The 27,896-nt window shown below is 37.5% G+C and overlaps 1 pseudogene; it reads left to right on the plus strand.

Annotated features, from left to right (window-relative positions):
* LOC123936812 overlaps positions 1-6,640 on the plus strand; it is a 54,901-nt pseudogene extending 48,261 nt beyond the window's left edge.
* Positions 6,641-27,896: the final 21,256 nt, after the last annotated feature.

A 27,896-nucleotide genomic window follows, 5' to 3' on the forward strand; every position in this document is an offset into this window, starting at 1 on the left:
ATGTTAGAGGATAAAACGGGGCACCTGGGTGGCTCAGTGGGTTAAGCCTCTGCCTTCAGCTCAGGTCATGATCTCAGGGTCCTGGGATCAAGCCCCGCATCAGGATCTCTGCTCAACAAGGAGCCTGCTTCCTCCTCTCTCCCTGCCTGCCTCTCTGCCTACTTGTGATCTCTCTCTCTGTCAAATAAATAAATAAAATCTTAAAAAAAAAAAAGAGCAGATGAAACCAATGCCAGATATTAAAATAATAACTACAGGAAAAACATGACTTTAAACCTGGGCTGAAACCATGAAACTGAGTTAATAGTCCATAGTTGACAGTCGAATTCTGGCTATCAGTGTGGCCCTAAGGTAACCACAACCTGAGATTTCAGAGATGAGCTAGCATCCGTTCCTCCAACCTAGCAATAATAGCCACTGGTAATAATCGTGGCAGATAAGTAATAGCAGCCAACACACACTGATGGCTCAGGACACAGAACTGTGTTTCCATGAATTGTCTCATTTGATTTCTTCAGCAACCCTAAAAATTTGGACTCTGCTAATATTTGCATTTTAAAGATAAGGTAACTGAGGAGCACCTTGGTGGCTCAAGCGGTTAAGCTTCTGCCTTCTGCTCAAGTCATTATCCCTGGGTCCTGGGATCCAGCCCTGATTTGGGCTCCCTGCTTCTCCATCTCCCTCTGCTGCTCCCTCTGCTGGTGCTCTCTTGCTCTCTCTCTCAAATAAGTAAATAAAAGCTTTAAAAGAAGATAAAAATAAATAGAAAGAAAGGAAGAAAGAGAGGGAGAAGGTAAAGAAAGAGAGAGAAGGGAAGGGAATGAAAAGGAGGAAAGGGGAGGGGAAAGTGGGGAGGTGAGGGGAGGAGAGGGAATGCAAGGCTAAGCAATGGAAGGCAAGAAGGGAGGAAGAAGGGAAACTGAGGTTTGGAGGTTTGGAGACATGGTTTGGAGACGTGGAATAACTTGTCCAAACCGCAGTTACTAAACTTTGGAGTTAGAATAGTTTCAGAAGTTACCACTAAGAAAAGGGCAAACTACTGGGTATTTACTTTAAAGATACAAATTTAGTAATCCAAAGGGGCTTGTGCACCCGGATGCTTATATCAGGAATGTCCACAATAGCCAAACTATGGAAAGAACCTAGATGTCCATCAACAGATGAATGGATAAAGAAGATGTGGTGCATATATACAATGGTATACTATGCAGCCATCAAAAGAAATGAAATCTTGCATTTGCAATGATGTGGATGAAACTGGAGGGTATTATGCTGAGCAAAATAAGTCAATCAGAGAAAGACAATTATCATATGATCTCCCTGATATGAGGAATTTGAGAGGCAAAGTGGGGGTTTGGGGGGTAGGGAAGGAAAAAATGAAACAAGATTGGATCAGGAGGGAGACAAACCATAAGAGACTCTTAATCTCACAAAACAAATTGACGGTTGCTGGGGGAAGGGGGGTATGGAGACGGTAGTTGGGTCATGGACATTGGGGAGGGTATGTGCTATGGTGAGTGCTGTGAAGTGTGTAAACCTGGTGATTCACAGACCTGTACCCCTGGGGCTAATAATATATTATATGTTAATAAAAAAATAAAATTTTTTAAAAATTAAAACTAATAATAAAAAGAAAAGAAAAAAGAAAAGAAAAGAGCAAATGATACCTGAATGACAGATTGACTGGATATAGCTTCTGGATTAAGCCTGTGAACAGATCCTGCTTCATTTTTCCTACCGGTCCGAGAAGCCATTTACCGAAGCTATTCAGTCACTCAACATTCAAACTTTAATTACAAAAGTAACAAATGCCCAGTCAAATAAAACTGCTGGTGCCCTGCTGCTGAGACACATATGGACAGGCAGTATGTATCAGGAAATTCTTACTCCAGTCAAACAAGAGATCAGGCATCAAACTCTCACAGCGAGACTTGACTTAAGGAGCAGAACTTGGTCAGCTCCACCTACCTGACATCATGGACACCAAGAAAGCTGTCTTTCCTGCTCTCTATACGCCCACTGAGATCTTAATTTATTATTATAATCACATAATTAAATGACTAATGATTGTTTTTTCATTCCATCTTGAGCTATTGGAACACTACATCAAAAAAAAAACTAATAATGTATTGTCTGGTGACTAACATAACATAATAAAAATAAATAAATAAATAAATAAAATCATAATTACATCATTTAGAACTACTGTTTTTTTTTTCATTCTTTCTCCTAGTGAAATATTTTACCCAGTTTCCAGATTTGCTGTCAATGATTTCATTTTAGATAGCTTTCATTGCACATACTTCATATTTTAATGATATCTTTGGGTTAAAAGTCAATCCAGAAAACCACAGTCTGAATTAAACAAGCCTTACACATTTAGCCAATAATTTTATTTTCACACAACAAGCATTGTCTAAAGTTTTCAAGTCAGTATATTCAATTTACTGCCTGAAGACAAGTAAAATGTAACTGAATGTTTTCCTTGGTAGATGATTCAGGATCTTACAGATTCTAAGTTGCTATTAAAAAAGAAAAAAAAGAAGAGATATTATTTTTTATTTATTTTTATTTTTCTGTTTCATTATTAGAGAACCAAAGTGATAAAATGACCTCACCAAGGTCACAGAGCTAATTAAAGATTACCAGGGCAGGACATAGGTCTGATATGAATTTCTCAACAACCGAGGTAATGACAGTCTACATAAGGACTGACAGCAACAGGATCACCAGAGACCTTGTTAGGAATGCAGACTCTCAGGTCCCACCCAGATGCACTGAATCAAAATCTACATTTTACAAGATCCTCCGGTGATGGGCTCCACGTTCAAATTTGAGCAGCACTGCTCTAGAGAACGCTGCTAATTTTCTTCGTTATCTACCTACAAAATATTGTGGCCCTTAACAGATGGATTAGTCTACAACTTAAAAGAAAACTGAGGTCTGGAAATTCTTTTAAACTTATACTGAGTAATTTTAAATACATCTTTTTACTATTAGGCATTTTTCTTTAGAAATAACTCATGACTACATTTGTAACTAAAAATGTGACTTCTTTTCTGTATGCGCATGTATTTAATACATATATACTAAAAGGAGTATATATCTCAGCTTTTTACTAGACTGCATTTTTTTTCATCTGTAGAAATCCTACAGAGGGCAAAATATCTGCATTACCCATCAAACCTCAACTTTTACGGCCTGTCACCCATCGGAAGCACACTATCGCCACCTGCTGGCACCTCCATAGAAAAGCTAGCAAGGTGGTGGTTCCTTCTACCAAGATCGTTTCATTATACAGAATTTTACTGTTTGGCATTCACATTTTCCCCTCTGATTTCTCTCCATCTTTATCACCACTCTACGTGACACTTTTATCTATGATGCTTTTAGAGAGTAGCTAAACTTTAGGCCACTACAAGCCAACAAAAAATGTTTTTAAAACCAGCTTCAGTATATGAAAAGCAATTTACCTTACTATCCTCCTTGCATAGATGTATAATTACCAGGAAAAGTGTCCCAATTTATGATTCAAAAAGTAAAATCAATTTACCAGGTACAACCTAGTGACCAATGCAGAAGGCCTCAGACCTGTGCTCAATGAATGGGTATTTGAGAGGAAGATTTGTAAAACAAACAAACAAACAAACAAACTTCTCTTCATTATTCCTTCTCCTTGTATGTTTCCATGAAAAGAATGCTGTCTTTCCTTTATTCTTAATCTAAAAAAGTTAAAATATTGCCATACACGAATATCTTTCTATCTCGTAAAGGCAAATTTTCTTTAACCCTTATTTTTATTTCTCTCCCCAGCTCTGATTAATTTTGACCCAGAAAAATCTCTCCTCTCTCCCTCATATTACTAAAAAAAAACTGGCCTCAAAAAAGACAACTGTTCAGAGAGTTCTAGAAGCATTTTAAAGCTGGCTCCATAGGGTTAATTAAAATTAATAGAAACAATAGAAACAAACCTTGAGAATCTCAAATTTTCCTCCAAAAACCCTCAGAAGTTCCAGTAGTTAGCAAATGTAATTTTGACCACTCTTGTTTTTGATGTTATTATTAATGATGATTGATTGTGGCATCTTTAAGAGAGATCCCTCTAGGGGGAAATAATTGCTTACCCCAAATATTGCATTACTGAGTGTTATGTGATATCCTCCTTAAAAGAAACACAGAATATCCTTTATGTCAGAGCTACATTGAAAAAAAAAATCCCTGAATTTCATTTTTAAACATCTTAAGCCTCTATGGAGAGAGAATGTTACTTCAACATTAGTAAAATTTTAGGGGACAAATTAAAAGGAGAAGAAAGTTAATTCCCTGAAGAAGTACATGTCTTCAAATCTTAAAGTACCAATTCAATGTGTTAAGAAATGATGAGACATAAAATACTCAAAAGAAATGAGAGCAAAGGGAAGTTGAATTTTAAGAGCAGCTCAGATAAGAATTTGCATGAAATCATGTCAACTTTACTCTTCCTATTGGGTGTGATTACAATAATAACAATTTTTAAAAGATTTGCATGCTGGGTTTATTTGTTTTGAGAAAACTATTTTAGATTGTATGCAATGAAGAAAAAGGAGGAGGAGAAGAAAAGAAAGAAAGAAAGAGAAAGAAAAGAGGAGGGAGGGAGAAGGAAAGGAAGGAAGAAAGAAAGGGGGGTCAGGAGGAAGGAAGGAAGGAAGGAAGGGAAAGAAAGTAAGAGAGAGGGAGGAAGGAAGGAAAAGAAAGTAAGAGAGAGGGAGGAAGGAAGGAAAAGAAAGTAAGAGGGAGGGAGGGAGAGAAGGAGGAAGGAAGGAAGGGAGGAAGGAAGGAAGGAAAAAAATCACACCAGTTAGAATTAAACAAGCAAGGAATACTTTTCTCAAGACTACCACAGTAGGAGAGAGACGGGGAGCAAAAGATAGGAGGGTTTTGAAGTGTTGAGGTGAGCTAGTGAAAATGTACTTGAAACTGAAAAGGGAGGTTGGTCGATGAGATTTAGACATCTGTGCTTGCTAATTGGTGCTTATCTAAATTAGGCTCCTTTCCTCCCACAGAAACTGAAAGATAGGGGTGCTATCTCTCTTGCTGATTCCATTTCAAAGGGATGGCTCTCAGGTCCTTTTGGTTTTTTTGTTTTGTTTTGTTTTGATTTGATTTTTTAGTAAGCTCCATGCCCAGTATAGAGCTTAATGCTGGGTGGGAACTCATGACCCTGAGATGCTGAGATCAAGACCTGAGCTGAGATCAAGAGTGGCACTCTTTACTGAGCCACCCAGGCACTGTGACAAAGACATCCGTGGGCTGTAAACATGGCGAGAGGCTGAGAATTTATTCTCAAAGGGCCGAAGAAAGAAATTACAAGTTTTCTGAAGTAAATGCTCTAGGAAAACGGAGGTCAAGGCATAGCATGAGGAAGAGATTTGTCAGTGGTTTAATCAACCTAAGGGGGTTACAAGCTGTCTGGGTCCGCATCTAATTATTGTTGTCACACGTGTGTTAATGAGCTTTAAAATGTAGCACTGTTTTCTGTATTCACAAGATGTGAGTATGAAGTAAATAACCCTGATTTTCCTTACTGATTCAAACACTGACTATGCAAGTAATTTACATAGAGAAATTCTTAACCTATAGCAACATGATTAAAATAAGGGAAGAGTGTCACAGAGGAGGGCTCTGAAGGACAATACTTATTTGAATATGTTAGTTATCGCAAGCTGGTTTAAAAAGTCCCTTCACATAGTGTTATAGGTGACTCTATCCTTTGTCATTGGGTGATTCTCTCTTCTTTTTTTTTCCCCTAAAATTACAGAAAATCCATTTTCTTTCTCTATTAAAAAAATCCACTCTGAAATTACGTTAGCTATTACCATAAATTCATTGCTCTAAAACCACTGCCATAAAATCATTGCAAATAGTCATGACACTTCAATGTCATACAACAATAATTGTTTATTTCTCATGCTTTTGCAGGTTCCAATGATCTATGCTGGTCTTGGCTAAAGTGGCACAAAATTTTTCCACAGCCTTTTTCTGGGATTAGCAAACAAGCCCAGGCTTATCCTTCTCAGGAGGATGGAAAAAACACCAGAGCAGGCAGAAACATTCACAGTCCCTTGAGGACTAGTCACACCATTACTTCTGCCTAACGTTGGCCAAAGAAAGTCACATCAATGAACCAGTGTCTACGTGGAAAAGGACTGCGGAATTACATAGCGAAGGGCACTGATACAGGGAGGAGGGAAGAACTAGGGAAATGAACACAATCTACCACAGACTTATTCATTAAATATTCATTGAAAACTTGCCATGTTCCTAGAATAGGAACATGTGTCAGAAGACTTGCCTTTTCTCTCAAAGAGTGCACGGTCTAAGAGAAGTCTGAGCAAGTCCAAAAGCTAAAGCAAATATTTACGATGGGCCTTAAGGAACAGATTCCATTGAATTGAGTGGAAACGGAGGAAAAGCAACCCTGGAAAAAGAAACTGATAAACAGGAGAATGCCTGTTTGAGCAAATACAGAGCGTATTCAGAAACGTTCGAGTTGAATGAAATAATGAGTACACAAAAAGGAGTAATTAGAAATGTTGTTGAGAGAAAACGACTCAGTGTCCTTTACTACATCATCACCCTCCTCCCACCCCTCAAATATTAACAGTCCCAGGACTTACCATGCTATCTTCCTCCCTCCTCTCTACTCCTCTTGGTTGGCCTAATGTCAGCATCAGCATCCAAATTTAAGCAAATGACTCACGAAGTTGAACCTCCAGTTATAGCCATTCTCCTTATATCCAGAGCCTCTATTTTCAACTGGTTTCTAAATATCTTTAACTGAATGTTCTAGAAATAATTAAAAGATGACGTTTATAATGGAATCTTCCCCACTCCCACATGTCTTGTCTTTTGTATTCCTTATCTCAGTAATCACCACTGAGGCTAGCAGTCCAGTTCCAGGGACCCGAAGGGGTCCTATAGGACCAGCCAAGAGGGTCCTCAGCTTCCTGAAGGAAGGAAATCAAGCACAAGCCAGCAGGAAATGAGAGCAGTGTTTATGGCAATTTAGAGAGAGATATAGACAGAGCATCTGGGAGACTCAGAAAGGAAAAGAGCATGAGTCTTGTCTTTGTTAGGGATCTGGGGGTTTTCCTGAAGATGGTGGTCTAGTATGTGTGTCCTCTCAGGCATCCAGGAACTGCTTAGAACCTCCTTCTTTCTATTTCTACATCACTACCTTAACTAAGACAACCAGCATGTCTTACCTGTGATATTACAATGTTCTCCATACTTACCTCCCATCTCTGAATCTTCCCAATGCTAGCATGACCTATTGAAATTGGATTGATTATATGATTCCTCTGTTCAAAAATAAAAAATGAAGATATTCTCGTATTGTCAGGATTCTCTTATTTGGTCATTTATTCATTCTGCAACTCTACCCCCAGTCTCTGGCATGAGTATCTGTTCCAGGCAATAGAGACACAGCAGCGAATACTATAGACAAAAGTCCCTGCTCTCATGAAGCTGACACAACAGTAGGACAAATATAATAAGACACAGAGAAAAAAATACATAGCATGACATATTTGGAGAGAATGACAATCACCATAAAGACTGCAATGAAGGGTAGTGGATAATGGACAAAGAGTAATCAGGTGTTAAGTGCCTATATTAGGGTCAAATTAGGAAAACAATACTGTGAAGAAAGATGGTGACTGAGATCTAGCCTGGAAGCAGTCAAGATGTGATTAAAGATAGATTGAGAGGGGCACCTGCATGGCTCAGTGGGTTAAAGCCTCTGCCTTCGGCTCAGGTCATGATCCCAGGGTCCTGGGATCAAGCCCCGCATCAGGCTCTCTGTTCAGCAGGGAGCCTGCTTCCTCCTCTCTCTCTCTGCCTGCCTCTCTGCCTGCTTGTGATCTCTGTCTGTCAAATAAATAAATAAAATCTTTAAAAAAAAAAAACAAGATAGATTGAGATCCAAGGTACATTTTGAAGTGTTGAGGGGAAACTGACAAGTCTGAATTAGGGGTTGGGTGTGAGAGAGGAAGAAAAAAAGAATTGAGAATGGTTCTGTGTGTTTGGACAGAACAACTGGGTAAATTGGTGGTGCCATTGACCACAACTGGGAAAGCCAAGGAAAGAGCGGTTGAGAATGGAAGAGCAAAATTTCTTGTTCTGCCATTTTAGTTCAAGATGCCAAAAATAACTGCTCCATAGTACAGAAATTAAATTAATTGATAAATTAACTATGAAAATTCAATATAGTTTAAATAAATTAAATGGTAGATAAATTTTAATGGGACCTTGCTTTAAAAATATATGAAAGTGCTTGCCTCTTTTGAATTTCCATGAGGATAACCTTCTGGCTGGTCATCAAAAGCTTTCCTTCTAAAATGAAACAAGATGAGATTGGGAGGGAGACAAACCATAAGAGACTCTTAACCTCACAAAACAAACTGAGGGTTGCTGGGGGGAGGGAGGATATGTAGAGGGTGGTTGGGTTATGGACATTAGGGAGGATATGTGCTATGGTGAGTGCTGTGAAATGTGTAAGCCTGATGATTCACAGACCTGTACACCTGGAGCAAATAATACATTATATGTTAATAAAAATAATTTTTTTAAAAAAGGCTTTCCTTCTGGATAATGAGATAGGATGGTGGAATGGATAAGAAGCATGGCCTGTTTTGTTTTGTTTTTTTAAGATTTTATTTATTTATTTGACAGATATCACAAATAGGCAGAGAGACAGGCAGAGAGAGAGAGGAGGAAGCAGGCTCCCCGCAGAGCAGAGAGCCCGATGCGAGGCTCGATCCCAGGACCCTAGGAGCATGACCTGAGCCGAAGGCAGAGGCTTTAACCCACTGAGCCACCCAGGCATCCCTGGTTTGGCCTGTTATTAATAAAATGCTCTTCACATTGTTACTAGGAGTGTAGGGTTTGGGAATTGAAGAAATAGTCTTGAGAACAATAAGAGCTACCTATAACCAAGCATGAAGAATCAGATTCTACCAATTACTTCTGCATATATATAATCATCTTTTCACTGATTTAACTAATCATTCAACAACTATGCTTTAAGAATCTCCTGTGTCCCAGGCTCTGTTTAGTTCTATAAAAACTAGCCTATGAGTCTTGCTGTCCAAAACTAGAAGGGAGAAGTTCATGCAAAGGAAGACGGAAACACTATGTCCACTTTTTCTATCCAATATATTGTGAAAGAAGGGTGATAGAATTTATCAGAACCCAGTGTCTTTTTTTCTTCCCAAACCTTTATTCCACATTTCAGACTCTACCTTGAATGGACTCTGTATTAAATGTCCAAATATGTATGGGGATACCAAGAAAGTCGGAGCTAAAGCCCTGTTTTCCTAGGCACAGTAACAGGAGAAATGTACAGGCCATTAGAAAAACCTTAACCAGGATTCAGCATCACATTACAATACAGCATAACAGTGATTTATGGAGGTAACAACAAGAGGTAAGTAGATAAGTGAGTCCAGTCCAATGGCTAACCTAGCCTTTAGTGCTTGATGGGAAATATCTGAGAGTTAAGATGGCTCATGGACCGGGAGTATCCTTATTTGGAACACTCGAGAATGTCTCCAAAGACAAAGGAAACAAAAGCAAAAATGAACTTTTAGGACTTCATCAAGATCAAAAGCTTCTGCTCAGCAAAGGAAACAGTCAACAAAACAAAGAGGCAACCCACGGAATGGAAGAAGATATTCACAAATGACAGTAAAGACAAAGGGCTAATAGCCAAGATCTATACAGAACTCTTCAAACTCAACACACAAAACAGATAATCATGTCAAAAAATGGGCAGAAGACTTGAACAGACACTTCTCCAAAGAAGATATACAAATGGCCAATAGACACATGAAAAAATGTTCATCATCATTAGCCATCAGGGAGATTCAAATAAAAACCACATTGAGACACCACCTTACACCAGTTAAAATGGCCAAAATTAACAAGACAGTAAACAACAAGTGTGGGAAAGGGTGTGGAGAAAGGGGAACCCTCTTATACTGTTGGCGGGAATGCAAGTTGGTTACAGCCACTTTGAAAAACAGTGTGGATATTCCGTAAGAAATTAAAAAATAGAGCTTCCCTTTGACTCTGCAATTGCACTACTGGGTATTTAACCCAAAGATACTGAGAAGAAGTAGTGAAAAGAAGGGCCATCTGTACTCTAATGTTCACAGCAGCAATGCCCACAGTCACCAAACTGTGGAAAGAACCAAGATGCCCTTCAAAGGATGAATGGATAGGGCGCCTGGGTGGCTCAGTGGGTTAAGCCGCTGCCTTCAGCTCAGGTCATGATCTCAGGATCCTGGGATCGAGTCCCACATCGGGCTCTCTGCTCAGCGGAGAGCCTGCTTCCCTTCCTCTCTCTCTGCCTGCCTCTCTTGTGATTTCTCTCTGTCAAATAAATAAATAAAATCTTTAAAAAAAAAAAAAGGATGAATGGATAAAGATATGGAGTATTATGCCTCTATCAGAGTCCATTCAAGGTACAGTCTGAAATGCGGAATAAAGGTTTGGGAAGAAAAAAAGACACTGGGTTCTGATAAATTCTATCACCCTTCTTTCACAATATATTGGATAGAAAAAGTGGACATAGTGTTTCCATCTTCCTTTGCATGAACTTCTCCCTTCTAGTTTTGGACAGCAAGACTCATAGGCTAGTTTTTATAGAACTAAACAGAGCCTGGGACACAGGAGATTCTTAAAGCATAGTTGTTGAATGATTAGTTAAATCAGTGAAAAGATGATTATATATATGCAGAAGTAATTGGTAGAATCAGAAAGGAAGAATACCCAACTTTTGTATCAACATGGATGAGACTGGAAGAGATTATGCTGAGTAAAATAAGTCAAGCAGAGATAGTCAATTATCATATGGTTTCACTTACTTGTGGAGCATAAGGAATACAATGGAAGACATTGGGAGATGGAGAGGAGAAGTGAGTTGGGGAAAATCGGAGGGGGAGACAAACCATGATAGACTGTGAACTCAGAAACAAACTGACGGTTTTGGAGGTGGGGGTTTTGGGTGAGCCTGGTGGTGGGTATTATGGAGGGCATGTGTTGCATGGAGCACTGGGTGTGGTGCATAAACAATGAATTTTGAAACACTGAAAAGAAATAAGATAAAATGAAAAAAAAAAAAAAAAGGACAAAGTTTGCCTCACTAAGGACTTTAAACGTGGGTGGGCCCAAATGCGAGAACCACATATTGCAGTGGTGTGTCTAATACATCTTCAAACTAAGACATGTGCAATCTTCCAGGAGTTATGCAGACATGGTTTTAAGTATCCAGATACCTGACTTTCATAATATCCTTTCATAAAAACTGGATTGATGGGGCGCCTGGGTGGCTCAGTGGGTTAAAGCCTCTGCCTTCGGGTCAGGTTATGATCCCAGGGTCCTTGGATCTAGCCTCACATCGGGGTCTCGGCTTGGCAGGGAGTCTGCTTCCTCCTCTCTCTCTCTGCCTGCCTCTCTGCCTACTTGTGATCTCTCTCTTTCAAGTAAATAAATACAATCTTTAAAAAAAAACAATAGTTTTAAAAAACTGGCCTGACTAGGAAAATGCCTGCAATGGAGAGGAGAGGGAGTTGAGGGAAACTGGAAGGGGAGATGAACCATGAGAGACTATGGACTCTGAAAAACAACTAGAGGGTTATGAAGGGGCGGCGGGGGGTGGGGGGGTTGGGAGGTTGAGGGACCAGGTGGTGGGTAATGGGGAGGGCACGTACTGCATGGAGCACTGGGTGTGATGCCAAAACAATGAACACTGGTATGCTGTAAATAAACAAATAAAAATAAATAAATTAAAAAAAAAATACCCATTTTTCAATTTTCTAGAAAGGAACAACCCTCACTGAAACCAAATCTTGTTAAGGTACATTGCAGGGTAAAATGTCAAATATATAGTTCAAAATATTCATTTTCAGGATCCTTTCTTAGGATTATTCAAAGTGCCATAAACACATAGGGCTTCTTTATTTTCCTTGTATATACACAATTCTGTTAAAGTGGAACCCTGATGCAAATCCTATTATTAAAATATACTCACACCATCTCTGTACCCCAAGTTGTTTAATGTTAGAATGTAAATTTCATGTGCTCAATTTCATTCAGGCTACATCTAGATCATCTACCATAAAGACTAGAACAAAAATACAGCTCAACAATTATGGTTTTTTTGGTTTGTTTTTTTGTTTTTTTAAAGATTTTATTTATTTGTCAGAGAGAGAGAGAGAGTACACACAAGCAGGCAGAGAGGCAGGCAGAGAGAGAGGAAGGGAAGCAGGCTCCCTGACGAGCAAAGAGCCTGATGCGGGACTCAATCCCAGGACCCCAGGATCATGACCTGAGCCGAAGGCAGTGGCTTAACCAGCTGAGCCACCCAGGCGTCCCTCAACAATTATGTTTTGAATACATATGTCTCTTCCCTCTTATTTCAATCTTCTCCAACCCCAAGTCTAATCCGTGCATGAACTGCTCCACAAAGACCAGTGCACTTGAGGAGCAACGATTGGAACTTCTGCCTTAGGGGTATAGAATGAGAATTAAGAGCACAGACTTTGGGGCCAGACCATCTGGGTTCAGATCCTAGTTCTACCACCTACCTGAAACAGTAAATTATATGTGCTATTTATGACTATTTTGTTAAAAAAAAAAAAAGACCCTTACTCGTTTTGGGCTTGTTTTGAACTCAAATTAGAATCTATGCATGAAACACTAAAACACCACCTAGTATATCTTTTTTTTTTCCCATTTTATTTATTTTTTCAGCGTAACAGTATTCATTCTTTTTGCCACCTAGTATATCTTAAGTACAGTGTATGCGTTAACAGTTCTCAACCAGTAGTGTTATTATCTCTAGCACTAACTTGGCATGAACCAATAGATACCTTTTATGTGATCTTGACTTGTTTCTCTAGTACCTTGTGAAGACCATACTTTTCTAAATTAAAAGTTGTCAGCTTATTCAGTCAGGGCATATTTAGTACTGCATGAAATACTATTGTAATTCACTAAATAGTTTCTAATGTATACAATAGGTTTTTAATAAGTGAACTACCTCATTAAATACAGGATTAAATTGGGTAATCTTTTTATATGAAAATTCTAACGCAGCACATTTGTTTATCTATAATTTAAAAATCAGCTACCTATAGCTGTTCAACTGGCATTAATTTTTTAATTCACCTCATTGTTGCGGTATTGCTCCACAAATCCTGTTTAAAATGATTTACTACTAACTCTACTTCATTATAGTCACAGATTTCTGCATCCATCCAACTGCCTTCTGCATCCTGGCAAGGAAGGTTGGCTTGCAACCACTCAACACTAAAAACATGCTAAAATATGCAACCAGAGTAATGTAATTATTAATGGCTTCCCTCTTCACTTGAAAAAATTTACAGAGACTTTCTTCCATGAGTCATGGTCCTATGATTTATGAATGTCTCTGTTTACTTGCCAATATGCCATTTCCAGGAAAAATTGATAAGGCATCAATAATTAAGAAATTTTAAATTATTGACAATTGCTTCAAGAAGTACTAATTCTATGGTTGTCTGAGGTTTGGAAGAAATTGAAAGTAAATGGATTTGTAGTCATGGTTCTTGGACCAAATCAAGTAAAAACAAGTACTAAGATACACTGAGATGAAATAGAAATCAAGAGTAAGACTACAGAAAAACAGGATTTGGGAGATTCCAGCAAATGGCTGTCATAGGCTTTGCTAAGGAGTGGCCTTGATGGTACAAACTTTGATTCAAGAATGAAGAAACTAAGGGGCTCCTGGGTGGCTCGGTCGGCTGAGCATCTGACTCTTGGTTTCGGGTCAAGTCATAATCTCAGGATTGTAAGATTGAGCCCCACTAAAGTTCCATGTTCCACAGGGAATTTTTCTTGGGATTCTCTCCCTCTGCCCCTCCCCCTGCTCATGTGTACTCTCTCTCTTTCTTTGTCCCTCTCTCAAATAAATAAATAAGTGTTTAAAAAAAATGAAGAGACTTAAATTGGCAGATATTTTATTTTTAAAACACAAATATTGATTATATTTTATATTAATAGTATATGTACTAGTATAAATCATATAGCTTGCATACATAGTTTACATAACATACTATATATATATAAATCAGTTATCTGGAATGTGTTGGTATGGCCATTGGTGGTGTGTTGGTAAATGTTCAACAACCATCTTTTCAGCAATGGAGAAGTATGTTTTGTATGTGTGCATGTGTGTGTATTTGTCTGTGTATAAATATACATATATATTTGTTTGTTATAAATTTTACTGAAATTAAGGATATGTAGCACACAATTTACAAATGATAATAAAATATACATTCTGCATGACCAATAGACTATCGTTGATTTTTTTTTATTGATCTTTGCCAAACTCTTATATCTGTAGACAATTTATGGTTGTAAATGATGACCAAGTACAGTTCTAACATGAATGTAGGTTGATATATTTGGCTGTGTATAAGTAAGATAAAAGAAAGCAATGAAAATGAATATTGGAATTACTTATCTATAAGTAATGTAAGCGACATCTTTCCTGAATCAACAATAGTTTTGAATACTGAAAGGATGCTTCCTCAAAATTTTTTATATGCCATTCATAATAAAACACATCACAGAATGCCACAATTTTAAGTTTCATCTATGTTATTGATATTTTCTTCTTTACTTTCTGAAGACAATACAATCGACAAGACAGTAGACCAAATCTTCAACTGTAGGGGTTCACAACCTGGGGGTTGTAAATTGTCCCACCATAGATGCTTTCAGGTTATAAGCACAGTGGCAGACCATTACACAGTATTTCCACCACACAGATACAATGGATATAATCTTACTTAAGAGCATAGATGAGGCAAATATGTAGTAGTAAAATTAGCAGGTGATGACTGTTGAGTACAATTTATTTAATGTAACTGAGTTTGTAAGTGTTCGATGTAACTGTCATAGTAAACATAACAAAGTTTTTAATATGATTTATTTTTGTGATTTCGTATGTAACTTATTTATTAACGATGGCTGTGTTTACTAGCTCGCAAAGTTTCCTCCTCTCTCACAAGTTGGTACAAGCCCGCTCCAGCACACCACTTGGTAAGCCTCAAAAAGCAATGGCTTTTGACATGGGAAGAATTTAGCTGTATATTAACTCTAAAGAGATCCTACATTTGTAGAGGGGCTCAGCAGAAGGCTTATACAAGATTGGTGAGCTGACATGCCAGGAAAAAGCTGATTCAGGAAAAAGCTGATTGCTCGGCGCGTCCAATTCACTCCTGTTAATTTTCTGTACTCTCGGTCAAATAAATCAATAACTTGTAGAAACTGCATATAAGTGCAATCACTCTCCACCAATTCGTCATCCATAAAATGCTGCAGGGTGAGCAAAATAAGAGTAAAAATGTGTAAACTCTAACGTGAAGAGTTAAAGTCACATATATTTATGGATATCCTGATACTAACCTCACTAAAACTGTGATGGAGTTAAATGGTGAACACTGGTCCAAAAGACAGGAATGTTGCTAATTTGACTTACTGTATGAAACATACTGGGTCCTGAAAGAGTAGTTCCTTTATAAATGACCAAAATGTGTTAAGTACTAACTTTGTGTATGTTATTGTGCTATATGTGTTCTGTAAGAAACGTGAAGTGTTATAAGCTGAAGACAAAAGATATAACTTTACCGATCCAATCATCTTGCTTGAGTTAGATAGGCTTCAGGGACCCAAGATGCCTAAAGTACAAAGTAAACTGAATGATATCACAACCTCTAGCTCTTTCTACAACTCTAAAATAACGTATAATGAAAAAATAAATACAGCTTTTACCCAAAATGTTTAAATGGTGAAGAGGGAAAAAATGCAACATGTAACCGTTACAAAAACTTCAGTGTACAATTAAGTATAGCTAAATCAGAACAACATTCTATGTTTTAAATGATACATCCCATGTTCTAAAAGCCTGTGAAATTTACCTATGCAAACCACTTCAGTATTAATAGTATCCTGGTCATTTCCACTTGTGAATGATTCAAACTTTGATCATTGAATTTTGGCCATGCCTATTTCAAAAAATAGAGCTTTCAGATGATAGAGACCATGTGTATGGTGCATAATGGTATATTTCTATAAGCACATGTGTTTTATTTGTTTTGATATGTTGCATTGTTGCTTCTGAAAGAAAATCTACTTACTGTCATATACACAAGAAAACATTAACCTTGAAAGTAGGCATGGTGTGTTAGTCTGCTAGAGTGGCCATAACAAAATACCACAAACCAGATGGCGCAAATGACAGAAATTTATTTTCTCAAAGTCCTGGATCCTAAAAACCCATGATCAAGATGCCAGTAAATACAGTTTCTGGTGAGAGCTCTCTTCCTGTGTCCTCACACGGCCTCTTCTCTCTGCTTGGAAGGATTAGACAGAAAGAGAGATTTCTGGCATCTCTTCCTCTTATAAAGATACCAGTTCTATTGGATTAGGGTCACATCCCTATAACCTCATTTAAACTTAATCTCCAAAAAGGGTCACACTGGGGGATAGGGCTTCAGTGAATTCATGGGAAAATAATTCAGTTTATAACACAATGAATTTTAAGAATGAGTAAAAACCACAGCAAACAATTATGTGACATTTACAACATGCCAAATACTATTCTAAGAGCTTAATGTTTACCAATATAAGCAATCCTCCTGGCAACTCTTTGTATAGCATCTTTGGGCTAGATACTATTATTATCACTATTTTATAGATGAGATAACTTAGTTACAAAATGGTTACCTTGCCCAAGTTTCTTCCGCTCATAAGGTAGAGTCCTGCTAATAGAGCCAGGATTCAAACTTAAACAGGCTCCAGAGTCTAAACTGAATAAAATCTACTAAAATCATCAGTCATGTTAAGGATGGAACACTGAATTCCCAACTTCTTTCTCAGCTTTATGAAGACGACTATCAATGCAAACTACTATTTCATACTGAGGATCATTGGCTTTCATGCAGAGGCATTTTCATTCATCTGTTTGAATTGTAAGAAGAACATTAAGTCTTCCTGGAGAAAACCATCTGGTGTACAGTGCTTTGTGTAACCAACTCTGGCTTTGCTAATGGGCATGTAGTGCTGATGTATTTGCCCATTTGAACAACTTACAGTTACTCTCACAAAAGAGGCTTACATCAGCATTCTGTACGTAAAAACAAGTAAATGAAAGAACTGAGAAACTGAGCTATGGAGGACATCATTTTATTGAGCTGTCTCGGACCTTTGGTGTCTAAAAGGCTTGTTAATGAACTCATCTGAATAATTCACTAAGTGCGTTATGAACATTATGCAGAGACATTTCAAGGACAGTATAAATAGTCTGTATTAATATTTTCCAAACCAGATCGCAATAATTCATGAATAAGGAGAAATTTGCCATGACTTTCATTTATTTTCCAAAGCTTGACCTATTCAGAAATTAAGCAGGTAAAAAGGTACATCAGATGACTTCATCAAACAAAAATCTATTTTGAAGTAACTTACATCATTTTCTTTGGAAAAATAACTTTCAGTGTTAAATCTTAACAGAGAGAGCAGTTAAATATCTTTAGTTCTTTCCAATGACCTGTATCATTGTGTTGGGATTCTATTAAAACTAACACAAAAGTTATTTTTTTTCCTTTAAAAGCTTATCTTTGTCTCAACCTAATCAACCTGAATATTTCTTTATTATAAACTAAGCATAAAGAGCCCTAACTGAGAAATATTTTCAGGGGAAATTTTTGTGAAATTTATTAGAATTAGTATGACTTACATTTCAGTTATTTTAATTTTAAAACACTGTTTTTTATTTTACAGTTTAACAACTATATTCTACCCTTTATATTATTTTATATTGTTTCCCTCAACAGTAATAGTTTCTTTTTAAAACAAATTTATTTACATAAAAAATTGATTTTTAAAAATAGTATTTAGTGATAATAAGAGTGCAAATTGCCTGGGTGTCTCAATGAGTTAAGTGTACAACTCTTCATTTCAGCTCAGGTCATGATCTCAGGGTTCTGAGACTGGGCTCCATGCTGGATGTGGAGCCTACTTAGGATTCTCTCTTTCTCCCTCCATTTGTCCCTCCCTGAACTCTCTCTCTCTCTCTAAAACACTAAATAATAGCAAGATTGCATGCACTCAACAGGAACCATGGCATTAGTTTGTGAATGAGAATTATGAAACAACACTCTAACAAATGCTCTAAAAATCTAGTATCATCTTTATTACTCAACCACATCAAAAATTTTAAAAAGGAAAACCACATGCAATAAACCTGGAAAGTATACAGACAAGGTTAAAAGTCAAAAAAGCACACATGTTTACCACTTATTGCTACCAGCAGGAAATGAGACCCAAATTCATTGTCATACTGTTTAGATGATCTTAAGAGATTTCATTTACCTACTCTCCTTCTGATCACCTGTAAATTATTCCCGATATTGGTTCACATTGTATATTTACTTACCTGTTTCATATCCAATACCCTCTACTAGACTGTAAGGTATTGGAAGGAAAATTTATCTGTTGCAGATATGGTACACCTAGAATTGTGCTATGCATATAGTGTGGTTCAGTAGATACTTACCAAATAAACTAGCATTAGGTTATATTATTACTTCTACCCCACTTTAATTAGCATACTTTAAATACCTCCATAAATTATATAAATAAAACAGGAAAATTTAAATAAATATACACATTTTTAAATCAGAACAAAGAAAAATACAAATTAGACAAGAAAAAAACATGAAAGGAAAATAATAACTATAACTAACATATATTTAATATATTAAAAGATAGTTTTTATATTGCATATGTAACAGAAGGATCTACACAGTAAAAATTAGGCTAGAAATTGAGTTCTAAGCTTCCTGATCACTAAAGGACAATAAGAGAAGTAATTCTACATATATGGCACATGGTTTTCATATTCCATAGGAAAAGATTCTGTTTTTAAGGGAAAGCAAAGCTATTCTCAAAAGTCATTTCTAAAAAAAAAAAAAAAAAAAAAAAAAAAAAAAAAAAAAAAATTTCCTCTTAGAACCCTGAGAGATGATAGACAATATACGCAACAACCATTTAGAATATGGGATTCTTTCCGAGATCCTCAGTTAAATCTAAGGCCATACATTTTAAATGTAGCTTAGTGTGCTTTCAGTTTTAGACACCGTAGCTTGCAAGACTGCATAATCGAAAAATGTAACTCTAAATTACCGAATCTACTGTTCTCTTCTATGCAGCTTCCAAGACCCCTACCAAATTAATAAACTTAATTTGCTAGTATTTAGAATGTCATTCTTCCTGATGTTAGTTAGGTATAAGTTAGGTATAAGTATCAACAATTTGCCAAATCATTGATTGGTCAAAACTGACCTATACCTTAAATATTTTTCTGCATTCTCTCTGTTTCATCAGAAATGCATCCAAATCATCCAAAGATGTAGCATTTCAAAAGGAAAAGAGCTGGGACTTCAGAAGACTACAACTTAATGTCATTCAATATCATGATATAACCTGTCAGAAGAACGCCCTTGCCCACCTTGCCCCTCACAGGGGTATTGAAATGTATGAATTAGTAAGTAAAAGCAAATTTTTAGGGGCACCTGTGTGGCTCAGTGGGTTAAGCCTCTGCCTCCGACTGAGGTCATGATCTCAGGGTCTTGGCATCGAGCCCCACATCGGGCTCTCTGCTCAGCGGGAAGCCTTCTTCCCCCTCTCTCTCTGCCTGCCTCTCTGCCTACTTGTGATCTCTCTCTCTCTGTCAAATAAATAAATAAAATATTTAAAAAGAAAAAAAAAAGAAAATTTTTACCTCATGCAGGTGAGTTCACATTGTTCCAGTCCATACTTTAAAGACGGAAAAAAACAACAAAAATTACAATCGTATTATTCTTAAATATCTCAACCCATTGATAGAATAGCCAATAAATAGAACAAACTAAAAAAAAAAAAAATCACTGTTTCCTAATTTAAAGTATTTGCCTGGGAAACTCAGACCTGGAAATAGTAAAGGAGGAAACAGGCATGAGGATCAGTCAGGCTGTTTCACCAACGGGCTGCTACAGACTGAAGGAATGCTCACACCCTCTTCAAAATCCTTAGGTTGAAACCTAATCCCCAGTGTGAGGGTATTTGGAGGCGAGGCCTTTGGGAAGTGATTCAGCCCTCATGAATGGGATTAGTGCTCTTCTGAAAGAGACCCCAGAGAGTTCCCTCTCCACTTCCCACCCTGAGGACACAGGTAGAAGATAGCCATCTCTGAATCAGAAAGAGTTCTTATAGATACTGAATCTACCAGTCTCTTGATCTTGGACTTCCCAGCCTCTAGAAATATGAGAAATAAATCTGTTATTTGTAAACTACCCAGTCTATGCTATTCAGCCCAAACAGACTACAACACTGACTGACCACAAATCTGAGAAGAAAGAAAGGTACTCCCTCTGGAAAAGAGAGCACGTGATTCAGGGCTCATTCAGCAGGGAATCCTACATGTAGACCCCACTAAAGGACACAGCTGGTGGGAAGAGGAGCCCACTTTTTTAAAGATTTTATTTATTTGTCAGAAAAAAAAAGAGAGGACAAGCAGGGGGAACAGCAGGCAGAGGGAGAAGCAGGGAGCCCAAGGCAGGACTCGATCCCAGGACCCTAGGATCATGACCTGAGCAGCCAAAGGTAGTTGCTTAATTGACTGAGCCACCCAGGTACCCTCATTCAGGAGTTTCAAACATTTTTGGCCACAATCTACTTCTACAAACACACCTTACACGTGAGCCAGTACAACAAATATGAATGTGTCCATTAGTTTGCTAAAGCTGCTATAATAAAATATGATACAGTGTGTAGCTTAAATCTCAGAGATTTATTTTCTCATGGTTCTGAAGCCTGGAAGTTTAAGATCAATGTGTCAGCAGGTCTGGTTTCTCCGACGCCTCTCTTTCTTTGGCTTGCAGGTAGCTACCCTCTCATTGTGTCCTCAATAAGCCTTCCCCCATTCACACACATCCCTGGTATCTCTTCCTCTTCTTATAAAGATATCAGTCTTACTGTATTACAGCCTTACCCTTAAGACCTAATTTAACCTCAATTATCTCCTTAAAGGCCCTTTATGGAAATACAATCACATTCTAAGATGCTGGTAGTTGGGACGTCAACATATTAATTTGAGGGGGACACAATTCAGTTTCTAAGAATGTGTCTGTGTATATTGCATGACTGAAATTAAGTTTCACAAGACAGTATCTACTCTCACTACATGCTAGGTGACCTCAGATTTTCTTTTCTGTTCTATTACTTTATATTCTTCAAACAAAAATAACCTTGCCTGTGATCCACTAAACTGATTTCATGACCCACAAATTACAGTTTGAAAACCATTGGCCAAGCATATCTGGCCATATGGTCCACCAAATTCCTGGAATAGGAGAAACTGTAGGCACATAATCTAGGTCATCTACATGGGGCAGTAACCACTTGAGGGCCTGTCAATTACAAAAAAAATATGCTAACACTGTGTTAAATATTATGTCAAAGTAGACTAAGATACTGGTAAGAATAAAGCGGAGCTCTGAATTACCAGCTGACTCATGGAGAAGTAGGTGACTGCATTTGGGGAATTTTTAAGCCCCATCTCTGTCAACAAGTAGAGATCACCAGTGTGACTTGGCAAACACTTACTGAAGATATAAGAGACTCGCTCGGTCTGGGGAAAAGATAATCTTTAGCATGAGTCCTAGATGTAGAGGAAGAAAGGGCTTATGGAAGAAAAATATGCTTTGGAGAGATATTTCACCATAATCTAGGTCATAATATTTTATTAAATTTTCCTTCAGAATGACTTGCCTTTCCAAATACTAGAAAATATTCTAGAGGCACAATAACTAAAATAATATACTGCTGTTGTGTGGAGAAGGGCAGCATCGGGATTTTTTTGTTGGGGGTGGGTGGGAGATATGGAATTCCTTACAGCTGTGTGCAACAGTCCACATGGCCATTTAGATGCCCTCCTCTTTGTTTTGTCCAAGTACACAGAAAGTATTCTCACTTTGGGCAGGTGCAGGAGGATTGTTTATCTGTACCAATTCCACAGGTATCTTTTTCAACATTCGTACAAGAGATGTGCACCAGTAAGAATCATCGCATTCAGAAAGGCCCAAAATATGACCTTGCCATCCAGTATTTGTAGTTCATTTGTAATTTATCCTATTCCAAAGGAAATTTGCCAATAAAAGGGTGTTTAAACCATAAGCAATATTGTCAAGTAACATACTTGACTTCTCATCTTTATCAGGTTTTCAGAGAAAGAACTAGAAAGTTCACAGAAGTTAACCAAAGAACTAAAAGTTAATTTGACTGAAGATCAAATTATCATATTGAAGGAATGAAAGGTTTTCTAACTCTTTACTCACAGCCACTTTCTGTTCAACGTTTATACACTTACCCAGGTCCGATAAGCAGAAGACTTTCCTAAGATGAGAAATTGTCAAAAGGCTGGAGTCTAAAATCAAGGGCAGCTCCTCTGTGAATCCGTCCCATTTGGTTTGGGAATGGAAACTATTTCCTTTTCTTTCTTGGAGGATTCTGCTACCTAGACAACTTTTCTCCAGTCCCAGGTGTCCTTCTGCTACATTTCTCCTCCAGCTGAAACCCCACCTTCCCCCTTTGACCCAATTTTATTTACTCTTTGAGAGTGAAATTTCTGACTGTGCAAGCCTTGGGCCAAATATTTCAGCTTTGCACACTGAGTCTTAGTTTCTGCTTTGACATGACCTGGGAATGCATTTGTTGAACCAACAAGATATAGCCGGATAATGTTTACTCTGCACTAGGCTCTACTCTGTGAAGTAGGGATGCTACAGTGGATAGGACCAACAAAGTCCATGCTTCGAGGACTTGCGTTCTAGGGGTGTAGGCAGATAACAAAACGGTAAATACAGAAGCAAGAAAAATGCCAAATGTGAGGATGGCACGCAGTGAATTAAAATTGGGTGAAACAATACAGCATCTGTGTAAACTGTAACTAATCTTTCCTTTATGCATTTATACCATGAGCCACGGAAGAGCAACAAGATACTGGCCCTTAAACTGAAATACCTATCAAGAATGTGTTCGATTGTATGTAAAAGAAAAACCTGACACACAGCGGACTTAATTAGGAGTTTACTTCTCTCAAATCACAGTTTTTAATTAACTAATTAATTAATTAATTAATCCATCTATTTATTTAGCTAATCTATACAGCTCAGTGCCCTTGTAATTCACTCGGCCTTTCCCCCGTAGTCACAAATGGCTTCTCTAAGTTTCAGACATAACATGTGCAACCCAGGGACAAAAGGGAAGGAACCAAGGCATGTATTTTTCAAACTGCCCACACCCAGCTCCCAGAAGAATTAGCCGTACATCTCAATTTCATGAGGGAGTGACATGGCCACCCCAAACAACAAAGGAAAAAGAAAAGTGGAAAAATAACTCTCATGGTTGGTTCACATCAACTAAGACTTGTCACCCAGGGCCTGCTAGTTGCTACCTCGAACAAGGTCTAAGTACTTTTAGTGAAGAACTAATAGGAGATAAACATTTGGTGGGCAACTGACAGTCACTTCCAGTCACTAATTTTTTTTTTTCAGTCCTAATTTTTTAATTAGTCATGCTTCCAATCTATAGAGGGAGAAATATTCTATTCCTTCCTCTATAAATTCTGAAGAAACTATGATCATGAATATAATTTTAGTTTTTATTCAAGACCTTCTATACCCAATACTATAATAATATTAAGTCTCAAATAAGATTATGATCAGATTCCCCTAATTTGTCTATAGGCAAATCAACATGTATGTAGATATTTTATTTCTTTGGACAATTCTCTGGTCTTCACTTTCTAAAATGAATAATGACACAGGGAACACTAAAACTTAGTGATACTGAGAAGAAACAATGACTCAGAAAGAAGACCAGCAGGCCTCCAGAATGCCTCCATAGTGAAGAAAGTTTTAACCGTTCTCCATGCACTGAAGAGTATTTCACAGTGGAAAAACAGGTAGAATGAAAAATAATAATAATTAAAAGAAGTTCAAAGGGAAAGATTGATAAATCTGTGGTATTAAAATTAAAAAAAAAAAAATCATGGCCTTTGTAATTGTGAGACATAAGATAGAATATTTCCTGACTCAAAGGGCAGTATTTCAGCATTTTGTAGGAAGAAGTAAAATAAAAAGGAACTTATAATAATCTTTTATTCCACCAGAAATATAAGGGTACTTCAATGGAAAACTGTAGTGTATGCTTAGGTACGCTGCTCTGGTCCCCTTCTACATATTACTTACTTGTAGTTCACAGCTGCATCCTTCTCTGGAGAATTTTGTTCAGCCAGTGAGAGATCGTGCCTCCTTTCTCTGTGCTTCCTCCTATAACCCCAGCCAGAGCAGCTTGCAGCCAGTGACACGAAGATTCCAGAGACTCCTCCTTGCTAAAAAGCTGGTCCACCTCATTAATTCATGTTCCAACACTCTCCTCGGAATTGGGCAGAAGCTAGATTCCTGATGAGACAACATCCTTCCTAAACTGCTTTCCTTGGCCTGTTCTGGAGCTCTCATTCCTTCCTCAATAGAACAAGGCACCTGAATCCTTGACTCAGGCTCTGTGGGTTGGAAACCCCACAGAGCACAAAGGTTAAACACCCCTTTACACCTGTGGGAATATTATATTCCTGGAGGCATAGGGAGGGCCATGGAGGCCTTCTTTGATAAAAGAACATCCTATTAGGGTTTCTTCATAGTCTCTTGACTATAGCACAGTTTGCTAACAGCAACTTCTGATATTCTAGATATGTTGCTCCTCCCTTGGGTCTCATAGGTTTGTTACTATTCTTATAAATCATTGACAAGCAAGAATGCTCTCTCTTCAAGATGTTCCTCCACTACTCTGTGCTCTCTTTTAGTCCAAATAGTGCCTCAACTACCCTTATAGCTCTCTAATGTACACATTGAGCTCTTTCCGGGAATAACTCATTGGAGAAAAATGTTGAAGATTCTGAAACTGGCAGCAAGAAGCATAGTCTCACTTTTAGATATCCATATTGAGTAGAAGAGTCACGGCACAAATTTCCAAATTCCCGCTTGACCAGTTCCTTCCCACCCAGTCATGATACATGGAAATCAGTGTTGGCGTGAGTCCTAGACTCTTCTTAACCCATCCCCACAGCAGTTCTGGCAACTGGTTTTTCTTCTCAGATAAACACACAAATGTGAGCATATGTTTGTATGTATGTATATTCTCCTATATACATATGCGTGTATATATACATATATACATATACAGTAGTGTGTGTGTATGTATGTATGTGTGTATATATGTGCAGATATGTATGTTTAATCTATAGTTTTTATATAAAAATATCAAAATTCTATTCCACTGCTCATTTACTTAAATCCACTCTGTAGTGAAGGATATATTTCTCTCAGTTTTCTTGGCAGACACTCCACAAAACATAACTTCAATATTTCCTACATTATTTTAGAAGGCTAAAAATAAACAAGAACAAATCTAGTCCCTTTTATTCTCTTCCTATATCAATAATTTCATGACTTAGTTAACCCTGAAGACCCACTAGACTTGTTAACTAAATTCAATTTCTTAAAGCTGCAAAGAAGTACAAGAAAAGCACTTCAGGGGAATTCCTACGGTATCTGGTGGTTGGAATCACTTGGTTTCTTTATCTACTTCATCCTGGGGTTGCTCAAGAAGCTAAAATGTTTCTTATGACATAAGAGCCAAGTTCTATAATGTCTCTTTTCACAGCGGAGTTGACTAAAAGCTTCCGTTTTCCCACATGGAGTGTTCAAGGCAGTAACTTTGCATAGTAAGGAAAGTTGCCATAATGTCATTTTCAGGAAAGTCAAACACACACACTGATGAAGCTGTTGACAGAAATATAAGTGAATTATGGCTTGGCAAAGCATGAGGCCATTAAAGGAAAAATGTCCTCCAAGTCATCCCTAGGGATCAGCAGATTTTATACTTGACAGCTTTTCTTTCCTTAATGGAGTTTCAATGGGAATTATAGTGGCAGAGTTTGCATTAGATGATTCTTTATTTAATGTGTTGAAATACGGCTCCCCATTGGAGTAATTCTAGAGACGGCAAGGAATAAAGACCATGGAGGCTTGCCTAGAAATGGGAATAAAATTCTTCTTAAAATCCAACAGTCCTACTTGTTGTAAGCAATTATTTAGGGAGAAATACTTCCCTAAATGAGTGATAGATTCAATGGTGCAGTTGTGGCCTCTCATTCTAAATCTTCTGAGTTTTTTATGCTCTTACAATAGACTATGTTAAATCTCTAAACAGAGTTCTAGGAATTTTCTGAACCTAATATTGACTTGATTCAATTTGTTTTCATCATTGGGACAAGTTGTTGTTTGCTTTATTTCCAAGACACTTATCTATAGAATCTAAATAATAGCACTGGCTTCAAAGGGATGAGAATTTCAAAAGGCTAAATAATAAAAGGAAACAAAATAAAAACATGTATTGTGTACCTTGTTTTGGCCATATGCTGTATTAAAGGTTCTATTTCACAGTTAATCCTTTCAAGACCGTAAGTGGTAGCTGGTAGTCTTTCTTTCTTAGCACCAGAAGCAAACTATCTTTTAAAAAAAGTTATGAGAAGATGAAACAAGCTGCTATTTTGTGTCCTAGAGTGAATGTGGTGGGTATTTATTATACTGGTCTAGCTTTATTCAGGAATGCATAACTGAGTTTATTCCAATACCTTTCTTTTCAGTAAGAGAGCTCAAAAAAATCTTTGTAGTCCTGGCTGAATCTACCAATCGAACAAAAAGAGAAAGTGGTATTTAAGTAGTAACATTGATTGAGCATATATAAAATCTTTTAGGTATGTTAGGTGAGCTGATTGATTGATTATCCTGCCATGAGCTCCACATCTATCGTGATGCCTCAGGTGTCCAGTATCATGTACAATACACAGGTGAGTTGTATAGAAGATCATCTTTTTTTTATTTTTTTATTTTTTATTAACATATAATGTATTATTAGCCCCAGGGTACTGGTCTGTGAATCACCAGGTTTACACACTTCACAGCACTCACCACAACACATACCCTCTCCAATGTCCATAGTCCAACCATGCTCTCCCTACTCTCCTCCCCCCAGCAACTCTCAGCATCGTCATCTTTTTACAGCTCTAAGTTATCAAGGAGTAAGCATGGTGTCCTGGATAGAAGATATTAAACCAGTTTGGCTGAATTGACATGAATGAGACCCCTGTTAGAAATATAGAAAAAATAAAATCAATTTCTCTGGAATATTAAAATTGAACATTTGGGAGAATTTAGAGAGATTCAATATTGATGTGGAAAATTAATTAAAATGTAAATTAGGGCATTTGGTTGTTAAGGGACTAGAGTCCCGATCCTGGTTCTCTCCCTACCTGGCTTTGTGCCACTGGGCACTTGCTGGGTCTCAGGATTACCTCTAAAATGGAATTGCTGAAGATGTCTTTTAAATCTTCAGTTACCCTTTTTTTCTCTAACTTTCAATCTTGTTTAATGCTCAAAAAATGCACTAAATTGAATTTTTGACTATGTGTACATTTCTGCTGTTTATTTATTTGACCCAATTCTTCAACTAAAGTTAATTATGGAGAAAGTGATTCCATTATAGAGATCACTGGAGAGGTAAAAAAAGACAACTGGAGTCAATTTAACTTATTAACATAGTTAGTACATGGGCATTCTTAGCCATTTGTGAGTTGCCTTATTCCTTCTTCTGAGTATCCGGCATATTTAATATATGCACCAATTACATGGCATTTAACA

The sequence above is a fragment of the Meles meles genome, chromosome 2 (genome assembly GCF_922984935.1).
Source record: "Meles meles chromosome 2, mMelMel3.1 paternal haplotype, whole genome shotgun sequence".
In the NCBI taxonomy this organism is placed as follows: domain Eukaryota; kingdom Metazoa; phylum Chordata; class Mammalia; order Carnivora; family Mustelidae; genus Meles; species Meles meles.